At 45.2% G+C, this 10,788-nt stretch overlaps 1 protein-coding gene across 5 annotated transcripts in view; it reads right to left on the bottom strand.

The window, feature by feature from the left end:
• JCAD (junctional cadherin 5 associated) overlaps positions 1-9,452 on the bottom strand; it is a 104,865-nt gene extending 95,413 nt beyond the window's left edge. For 3 of the 5 annotated variants that reach the window (XM_025204398.1, XM_025204397.1, XM_014520053.2), the window contains exon 1: positions 9,261-9,452. The gene's annotated coding sequence lies outside the window, so the exon portion shown is untranslated. Of the gene's footprint in view, positions 1-8,532; positions 8,695-9,260 lie in introns of all 5 variants that reach the window. The other 2 variants (XM_025204395.1, XM_025204401.1) reach the window with 2 other exon arrangements.
• Between the last annotated feature and the right edge of the window lie 1,336 nt (positions 9,453-10,788).

Below are 10,788 nucleotides of genomic sequence, written 5' to 3'. Positions count from 1 at the left end.
AGGAAAAGACAAAATCCTTTCTGTAGTAGTCTGCTGAACAAACCCCTCATCCAGAGGTGGATCCAGGGTGGGTGGGCAGGGGTGCACTTGCACCTCTCTGATTTCTGTGCCACCCAAAGTTTAAAACCAAATACCTGGCAGTGGCAGCAGCATTGCTGAGAGTCAATCAACTTCATGGCACATGATAATCTACCTGATCCATTCTAAACTCTTTATTCCATGGGTGTTAACGGCCCTCTCCTTTAAAAAAAAAAAAATCAAGTTACCCTGTGTTCTGCACTTCTGCTGTCTGTTGGCTACTCTTGGTAATAAAGCTTCTATTTTACAGCCCTGCAGATTATCTTCACTCATTCCAATGAAGTTATTTCTTTCTTTCCAATTTTAAACTGAATAATACAGCCCTAGGCTCCTAGCATATTAGTAAAGCTTCTAGGTTATTTTAATTGGGGAAAAATGTGTTGTATATGTGATGATGCACCTCACCATCTGTATCCCTCTTGTCAAAATTCGAGTTCTGCCCATGACCCCAACCTACTAAATAGTAAAATGACAGAGATTCTGGAGCCAGCTGTGGTTGCTTTGTGCCAGTCTGCTGGTATGACGCCACTGAACTGACAGACCTGACTACCCTAGCAAATCCTGTATGGTGTAGGGCTGAAATAAATGCCTGTATGCCATGCTCCTTCCTAGGCTATGGTATAGGGGACAGGACTGGAGAAAAATAAGGTGTCCCATGCCTTGGTTATCTTTGCTCTCCTGAAACATCCCTTTGAATGACTTAGAGAAGCCATAAGAATACTCTAAGCTGTTTCTTGATGGTCTTATGTTTAGTAGATATATGGTCCCCAGATCCTTTATGTGGCTTAAACACTTATTTGTACACCTGCCCTAGCATCTGAGCTGTGCCACTCACAGACAACCCAGATTGGAGGATCTGGCTTACAAAGTCAGAAGAGAGAGAGAATATATGAACAGTGTTATTTTTAAAAAACGTAACCGTCTGTCAGACTGAAAAACAATTAACTCATAAGTATTTGGAAACAAATTGGGAAGATGAATCACACAAAAGTCATAGTTGTTCAGTGACTAATTGCAGAATTAACTTAATTTCCTTTGTTTTACCAAAAAATACCAGATCCCCAAGCATGAAGCTAGATTCACTGTTGATAGAGGCATACCATACTGATTATGGTAAAACAGAAATAAAAAGGATCTGAGAAGACAACGCATGGCTAGCTGGTGGCAGATGTGGGAGTGAGAACTGCGTTCAATCCTGACCAGGTGACAAGTACCTATCAGTTGGATGGGTTTGGCTTCATTCCCAGCAGTCATAAGAAACTTCTCAGAAGTTTCCCACATGACTTAACTAATAGGCCTGTGCGAAGCGGGTATTATTAGCTTTGGATTTGGATTCGGCCAATTTGGTGATTTGAATCACTGTCCCGATTCAATTTAGCTGAATCTGATTTGGAGATCTGGCAGCAACTGAATCTCTGAATCAGCTAGGCCCATCCCGCACCCCTCTCCCAGCCCGGCAATGGCTGCCCCAGCTCCCGGCTCTTGTAAAAAAAGCCCAGGATCACCGGGTGCTGGCGGGCAGGGGGCGATCCCTGCTGCCCCCCACTGCCCCACGCTGCATGGGGGGCTCTGGACCATGGTCCCCGCCTCCCTTTTCCCATCCCTAGTACTTACCAGTAAACAAGGAGTGATATCTGTCTACCACTTCCATGGTCACACAGTGCCCTTCCAAAACAGAGTAAACAAAAAGCAACCATAACATATATAATACTGTAATGATTTCTTCTTTAAGAGTTTTCACATAAACGCTTCAACATCACACAGGCACCCTTCACGGCTCTTCACAGTTAATCTCTACCTCACCTATCACATCTCCTTTAGTATAGAGATATCCTGCCCTGATTTGTTCTATGGTACCAGCCTCAGTGTCCACTTGCTGTATTTTCAGACTAACACCACTACGCTCTCTTTAAAGCTGTCCTGCATGTTTTGGAACAGCTTCCAGAGATATCCACAAAATTATGTAATTATTTTTCTGCACCCAACATACTCCGTTCCCATTCTGCATATAAACCAAAATTAAGCCACTGGTTTCTCGAGATCACTGCTGGTAAATGGTGGGTGGGAGAGGGCTGACATGGGATGGATTACTCTATATGTACCCTGGTTCTTATACTCTTCCTCTAAAGCATCCTGTAGTTGCCACTACTAGAGACAGGATATTGAGCTATGTCGACCTTTGCTCTGGCTCAGCAGGGTTTTGTCTAATATGATGGCTAAAAGTGCTAAGGTGCTATGATGATGATATCACCTGACAATAGTAATGATTCAGCCTCTCAGAACACCTTTAGGATAGGTTCGACTGTACAGGATTCACCCCCTAATTTTAAACCAGGGAAAAGTTCCAATACAGGACAACAACAGGGAAGTGGTCCAGAACTGGTGTGCATGTTTTTAGAAATGAAGTTAGGGGAACACTGGCTGGAATGTTTTTCTTAGGTAGCAGGGTGCAAGCTATGGTGTAACCATGGGTCAGGCTGCAATAAAGGATACATCTCAACTCCCCAGGGTGCTCAAGTTATTACCGAATTCTGAAGCTAAAGCAGCGTGACGTGTTTTCTACAGTACACATAAGCCATAATTATCCCATTCTAGTCTAGGCCGAGATACATGGGTGGATCCAGAAGGGGCGTTGTGATACAGTCACACCCTGTTTTGGACCATGTCACCAGGAGCAGCAGCTGAGGACTTTTTAAAGGACTGAGGACTCCCCTGCCCCCAACACTTCCCCTCCAGGCTCAGCAACAGTTCTCCTCCCCTGCCCATCACTGCCACTTCCTCCACCATCTCTGGATGACCCAGGGAAGGGGGAGCTCCAGAGATGCTCCTGCCCCATTCTAGCCAGGCTGTAGAGGGAGCAGGACTCGGCAGTGGTGTCAGCAGGGAGATTCCCCTTCCCCAAGCCTGCTTCCAGGCCATCAGAAAAAAAACCTTGGGGGCATGGGCAGGAAGCAGAAACCCACCTGCTGCTGCTGTCCCTGGCTGAGCCCAGCTGCAGCTGGGCAGGAGTGGCTCAGGAGCTCCACCTCCCCTCCCCAGGATCAGCCAGGGATAGTGGGAGTGGCAGGAAGGAAAGGGGAGTGGAAACAGGAAGGGGTGCCGAGTGTGGGATGTGTGCAATTCTTACCTGATTCAGGGACCTAAGTCTGGGAGGCTGAGCAAGGGGTGCAGCCACTGCTGTAGCGCCAGTTGGGGCTCCCATTCCCCCTTTTACAAAATCCTCAATTTACCTACGTGGAGATGCACTCTTATGAGCGAAGTCCCCTGGAGCTGCTGATTTGGGAGTGCTGTCTGAATTATCCCTGCCAAGGACTACATTCACTCATCCCTAAACTCTGAAGCTGTAAAAGGTATAGTAACACTATGCAACAAGAAAGAGAAGAAAGTGAAAGAAAAACTGCATCCAACCGAAACTCCAGACGTAATTATGTAACTAGCAGGGGCAGATCCCCGGGGAGAGGAGAAGGGGACAACACACAGTAGGGCAGGACAGTGGTACAGTTGCACCCCACTTTATTTCCTGGTCCACCTAAAGTTTAAAAGCAAACCTCCCTATCAGTGGCAGCTATATTTCTTTTCAGGCAGTGCTGAGGGAGTCAACTGACTTCATGGCTCAATCATCTATCCAATTCCTTCTCAACTCTTCATTCCACAGGTTTTAAAGCACATTTAATGGTTTCAATGTTCCACTAATTAAGCTGTCTTTTCTTTTGCCATTCTGCTATCTGCTAGTGGCTCCTGGTAATAGAGCTCCTATTTCACAGCCCTGCAGACTGGTTTTAACTCTAGGCAGAAGTGTTAACTCAGGTGTTGAAATAACTTTCAGTGAAGCATTGGATACACCGTCAAAATGCTCAAGGTTAGATGTGTTTCATGAATCTGAAGAAAGATGTACTTTAAATTCTAATGGCTACATGACTAGTGAAACAACATTTTTTGATTATTTTTGCCTAGTTTACCGTGTTTTTATACATAATATATGATATAGCAAGTTAACGCACATTCCAATGAAGTTACAATTGTTTTTGCTTCGCTCTTAAACTGAATAATATAGCTCTAGGCCCCTAGCATATTGGCAAAACTTCTAGTTTATTTTTAACTGGATAAAATATATATTATTATAGGCCGTGATGCACCTCACTGACTGCAGACCCTTTCAAAATCCTATATCCACCCATGTTACCTAGGTTTGAATTTGGAAGCTGCATCAGATGGTCAGGGACTCCATTTTATATGTTACTACCCATAGGGGAACCACCCCCCCACCCCCCAAAAAACAACAAAAAAACCAAACAAACAAAAAAACCCATCCACACTTTAAAAGAACACTCTTAAGGCTCTACAGTCAAGCATTCAGAAGTTAGGAAGTGCCAGAATTAAGGTTTCCTGTGTATCCTTAACTCGGCCCTCTTGTATTATGCAATTAAACAGTCTTTGATTAGATGATCACATGCTCCTGTTTTCCATGAAACCCCATCCTGTGATTGGAACAGAGGCTACACACTGGATGAGCAGGTCTTCAGTATTGTGCTTTCTTTTCCAGTGTGTGGCCCTCTGCCTTATTTACTGCACAATATTCAAGGCTGGCTCCGAATACAAAAATATGAATTCCCTCATGGAATTTTCCCCCTGCTGTTCATTCCTCCAGTATCGGTGTCATTTACAAGTAGCGATTAACTTATTTTCACAAAACCCTTCTGAAGGAAGCGTGGCACAATTCCCTTTTTAAAGATGGTGCACTAAGCCACTGAGGGAGCCAGATTAAAGGTATCCATTGATTGTATGGATAAAAGTAACCCTAGAAATTCCTTCCTATTGACTCCCAGTTAGTTTAAATTATCAGGACTTGAGCCTTTAGATTCATCACAGAGATCTCTGGTGCGTGACCTAATAGATTTCATAGACACTAGAGCTGGAAGGGACCTCGGAAGATCATCGAGTCCAGTTCCCTGATCCAGGGGCAGGAAGTCAGCAGGGATCACAGGATCCCAGCAAGATAAACATCCAGATGTCTCTTGAAGGCCTTCAGAGTAGGTGCTTGAACCACCTCTGGTGGCAGTCTATTCCAAACCTTGGGGGCTTGGACAGTAAAGAAGTTCTTCCTTATGTGTACCCAATAGAAGAAGCAGGTGGTTATTGTTTATGCTGACCAGCACTAGAATGGGATAAGACACTTTGCCAGTATGTATATACTGCAAGGGCAGGCAATTATTTCAGCTGCAGGGCCGCTTAGTGAGTTTTGGTAGGCTGTTGAGGGCTGCAAGGGTAGCCCCACCCCTTGACAGGTACCCCATCCCCTGGTTGACACCCCTAGCCATTGCTATGGAAGCTGATGGACACCAGGGGAGGGTGTGGGCCCAGGCTGGGGGTTGCAGTATATGCAAGCTCCTGGGGCCACCACCTCCAAGCCCCGGGGGAGAAGGGATGGTTGCAAAGGAGCTCATCCAGGAAGGCCACATGCGCATGAGCAAGCCAGCAGGTGTTCTCCCCTAAGCTAGTCAGCACACCCCTTCCCCCCCCACCCCCCAAACAGCCCATGTGCCCTGTGGCTCCTCCTTGCTACTGCCAACAGTGTGCAGCCCCAGCCCCAACCCCAGTCTGGCCTGTGCCTGCTCCGGACTTGCTCCGGCTGGAACAAACCAGCCAGACCCCATATGCACAGCCCCAACCTCCGCCTGCTCCACACCGCCCACCCACGCCAAGCAGCAGCTAGGCAGAAGCTGCTGCTGGCCCGGGGTGAAAAGCGATCTGTCCCTCACTGCTGCTGGGCCATTCTTACTGCAGCCACCCAGAGCCCTGCAGCCCCTCTCTGCCACCATCTCTACCACCTCCAGGCCACCCTGCATGGCAGCCGTGACAGGGCAGAGGAGCCACAGGGCAGCTTGGGCATGGGCTCTGGAAAGCTGCAGCAAGAACTGCCCGGCAGCGGTGAGGGGGAGAAGCTGCCACCTGGGCTGCCTAGAAAGTCAGTCCAGCTGTGGAGCCACTCCAGCCCCACTGCGCGCCCAGAGGATGGCAGGACGTGCCAGGGGCTGGATGGCACTTGCTTCAGGTGGGACCGAGGGACCTGCTGTGGGCTGGACAAAGTCCAAGCCATATTTTGCCCACCCCTGATTTACTCTCATCAGAGAACGGGAAGACTCAGGAATCTCAGGTCCCTTCCTAGGCCCGGGAGGAAAACACAGCGAGCACAGGCTGCTCTGTTCATTCCTCCCAAGCTTGTCCCCCTCCTTCCTCATCACCACCAGCCTGTCCCAAGCTTTTTTCTCTGCTGTTCCACTGGCTCCTCCTCCCAGTCCCATTCTCTTAAGTGAGCCAACCTAGGCTCCCCCTCCTTTGGTTTGTAATCCCAGTCTCAGTGTTGAAGCCATGTAAATTCTAGTTTCACTCTCTGCTCTAGTCCTAGTCTCCCCGAGTTGCCATGCCAGTTCTTCTTCATCCAGCCTCAGTTCTCCTCCTTTGCCCAAGACTACTAGTCTCTTGATTTCTTCCTCCCATTTCCCTATCCCCAGATTAGAGATTTTCCCAGGCTGTCACAGTCACCACTCCCTTTCAGCCTGTAGTCCCATCCCTGGGTCCTCCGGGTTCTTTTTGAAATCTAACAGCTCAGCTCGGCCCTGTCATGCCCCCAATTTGATTCTTGGCCCCTCTGCCTTTGAACCCAACACCTCCCTTCACCACTCTACCTGCGTGCCAGCCAGGGGTCACTGAGAAGAGATGGGTTCCTCCCCAGCAGTTCCAGAGCGCAGCCCAACCCTGTTGGGAGCAGCTGGGGCAGCCACTATAAGGAAAGCCAGGCTTCACCTTTGTAGCCTAGGGCTGGAGGATGTTCAGCTGCTGTGCAGACATAATGCAAGCAGTCACTCACAGCAACTGTGAGGGGCCGTAGCACACTAAGTGAGGGCAAAATGCTGAACTCTAGCAAGTCTCTACTGGACACATATAAACGGTGAATTTTTAAAGTCTTATCACTGAACATATCTTGGAACACTTTTCATGGGCAAGGCAAAAGGCACAACCCTGACAAGGACCAGCACCTGGCCAAATTTTAAGTCCTCACTTCAAAGCTCTTGTGATGCCATGGTTTTCAAATACTGTAGAGGGTTGCAAGAAATGTTTTAACATTGAAAAAACAGCTCATTTTTCCCTGCTCAAACAGTTGAACTGTTTTGGCTGAAATTTTTCACAAAGAATTCAGCCTGAGGCAGACACCCAACATGGGAAAATCATCAGCTTAAGTCATTAGACTGGCTAAATTATAAGCAACTGAAAACAGGGTCTTAGAGAGTGGGAAGTGTTGGGCAACCTTAACAGGCAGGGTTACCAGCCCCGCCTATAGCATCAGTCAAGTAGTAGAAAGATAGAAGCTTGTGATGCTATTCCATTCATCTGCATCTTATCAATGTCTGGATGTCACTGGCAGAAAACTAATTCAGTGGCAAGAATGAGCCTTTTGTGCCCTTGACAGTTCTTCCTACCCCTCCATCTCTGCCTATATAACATTCTGTTTTCCTGAAACAGTCATCCCTCCATAATACTCACATTTGAGCTGCTTCTTTCTTGGGTAAAGGCAGCTGACAGTAACACAGAATAGCTCTCTGAACAAATGTATTCAAAATTAATACAAAAAAAAAATAAAGCAACGCACGCTCGTCTGGCAGATCCCATACATATTTTCCATAAAAGTTCATTTTTCCACATGAACAAATTGTGAGTATGCGGGGGGTTTTCAATGAATCTTGATATGGAACTTAGAATTCTTGGCACTAGCCTGTGAAGCTAAAATGACATCAGCTTGACTTTCTATATAGAAATGTTATAGTTGCTGCCCAACCACATTTCTTTGTTCTGAGCATATACACTCTCTTCCAAGCTGCTGCTTTAGTATGGTTTACTGTTCATGGTGATCATTAAAAACCGTGCATTTGTATTCATTATAGTTCTCCGTTTTCCCACTCAAAAAGCGAGCAGCAGGACCAAGTGATAAAATGGCATTTCTCTTTACAAGACAGAAGTGCTGTCAGTTTTAGCAAGTGCATACCTTTGCCATCCCAGCAGCTTTTTAGCAGGGTTGAAGACTTGTGGGATGAGACCTGACTTTGCCATCAGGATCTGGTCACTCTCCATAAAGCCAATGGAGTTCAAAAGAATCAGGTTGGTGGGAGGGTAGGGGGGCAAGGCAGATGAGGGCCACCGTGAACAACATACATAGGCTGATGCATTGTAAGAGCTTAGTATTATCAAACTGGGAAGGGGAGAAAATTGGAGCAAGCTAGCCTCTGAGTTTGAAGTGGGACATTCTTGTGAATGGGCTGGAGGACTCCAAATGCCACCTGTAGCAACATTTGTGTGGTGCATATACTATTTGGGAGAATAGCCACTGAAGTGCATGGGGATTAGGAAGGCAATATTAAAAAAAAAGGGTGGGGGGTTAGCAAAGTAATGGACATTTACCATGTTCTCAGATGGTGCAGCCACTGATTTCAGACCAAGGAGCCATCCTTCATGGTCTACACTATGGGGGAGCTGCAGAGAGGTGGGGCCAGGTGGACTTCATACATTTCAATACTGTGAATGTACTTCTTCAAACAGTCCTTGGAACATTATATTTCATCCCTGCATTTCATAATAAAATAGGATTTCAAGAAAGAGATGTTCCTTTCCTAAATCCACTGTGTCCTTGTCTGCAACACAGCAGATAGAGGCACTTAATTAGCTAGTAATGTTGCATCAAAATACTCCAATACGCATAGCTCTGATATTGTAACAGCACTAATATACTCTGGAAACAGCGTGATGTTACAATATGCAGATTCAGCTGTTTGCATGGAGGTTACGCTGATCAGACAAGCCTGAGAGTGACTGCACTTAATATTTAACAAAACAAATCGGGGTCCTGGTTTAGGTTCACTCAGACTTGCCACAATAAAAGCCAGTTTTATTACTGCACAAAACCCTATGTCATCTACTTGCTAAATATTCAGCCTCTTTAACATATGACAGAAAAATCGCTGCTGCTTTCCTCCTGTGCAAGATCATCATTTCACCCTTGTAGGGAAATAGCCACAAAACCATATTAACAGTTAAAGATTGTGAAGTCATTTACTAAGATAGCAAGAAGCCTTGGTAACAACATTTTTACAACAACATTTTCACAGATATAGACTGCAAGAAATCTTTACCTTGAATGCAAATTGGAGAGATCGTAGCTTCCTCTTGTGGATCAGAAATAGGATAAAAAAAACAAAACACCCTAACAGGCTCATCTGCTGAGAGTTCTGTAAATCCCAAGTCTGCTTCAGCTAGCGGCTCTAAGTTTGTGCTCTGAATAGAGGCTGTGTTATTTTAACCACAGGATTTCTAGTCATGGGGGAGGAGAGATGGATTAGGTACGTTTGCAATCTAATGCTTCACGTTTAACTCAACTGAAATGAACTACTCTAAGCCTGATATAAATAAGAACTTCTGAGATATAAATTTCAAGAGTCCTCACACCAATTATGCTTAAACTAACATGCTAAATAACTGTGGAAAATTCCAGAAGAATAAGATAACATAGTCTTGTGTTCTTTCTTAAATAAGAGGCATGTGTGGAATTTCATGCTAGATACTGGCACGAGAGAGACAGCAGATGAACTATACAGAATAACCTGTACAAGGTACCAAACCTCTTAAACTAATGTTCCTAACACCTGTTAGCATGCATTTCATCAGACATCAGAGCAATCTGATTCATCATGGTCTCTAGAAATTAGATCTGGATGCTTTGAGTGCAATGTTTTAAAAGGACAAATACAACCTTTTTAGAATAAAGAGTAACCTTTTAAAAGGGGCTTCAAGTCTGTGGATGCATGGCTGTTCACATGGAGATGACAGATTTCCTCCTTTGCAGGAGCACAGGTATCTAGTGCCCTTGACACTCACAGACAGCTGTGGACATAATTGAATGCAGGGAGGATACACCCAGAGAACTGCTTTCTTTGAAGAAATTAAGCTGAAAACCTATATTCTTTGCCTGGGTTCTGGTAACCTAACAACAGTAAGGTCTTACAGCACTACATGGGCTACAGGGACAAGCTCACCTCAAAAGCAGCAATTCAGAAAATTAAAGCCAATAGATCGTCTTTGGGAGTGGAATGACATGGGGGAAGTTAATGGAACGTTCCTTGGATATTTGTCTTGACCAGAGGGAAACTGCTTGGAAAAAAAATAGTAAAAAGGAAAAATTAATTTTGATCTGTCTTTGACAACAGAAGTCCCACAAGCAGAAATTGAATATTATTTTACATAAACTGAAATCTATAAATAACATTATCTTATATTTGTTGTAATGTCTTTCAACCCAAAGCATTTCAAAGTGCTTTATAAGCATAATCAGCTGATTTGTGAACTAAAGGCAGACGTCTTTTCATTCAGCATTAGAATACAGCCACATCTGAAGTGAAATGGATTAGCCATTTAATAGCGCACAGAAACACTAATCAATAGGTTAGGGTAGAAAGGGAAGAATGGCATATCCAGCTGAAACTAAAACAGGGTTAGGTAGGCAGAATATACTGCAATTATCTGCCTTGGAATTAGGCCAGCATGTCAAGTCTAGTACCTTTTTTCTCATGATAAAGACACAGGAGGCATGAGCTACATCCTCAGTTTGTCTAAAAATCAGCAGAGGCCAACTGATTTTAGCAGAATTGCTATCGATCTTCCTGC

This window comes from Alligator sinensis, unplaced genomic scaffold (assembly GCF_000455745.1).
Source record: "Alligator sinensis unplaced genomic scaffold, ASM45574v1 scaffold309_1, whole genome shotgun sequence".
NCBI classification, from domain to species: Eukaryota; Metazoa; Chordata; order Crocodylia; family Alligatoridae; genus Alligator; species Alligator sinensis.
Note: the sequence above shows the minus strand (reverse complement) of the source record. Positions and strands in the feature narration are given on the sequence as shown.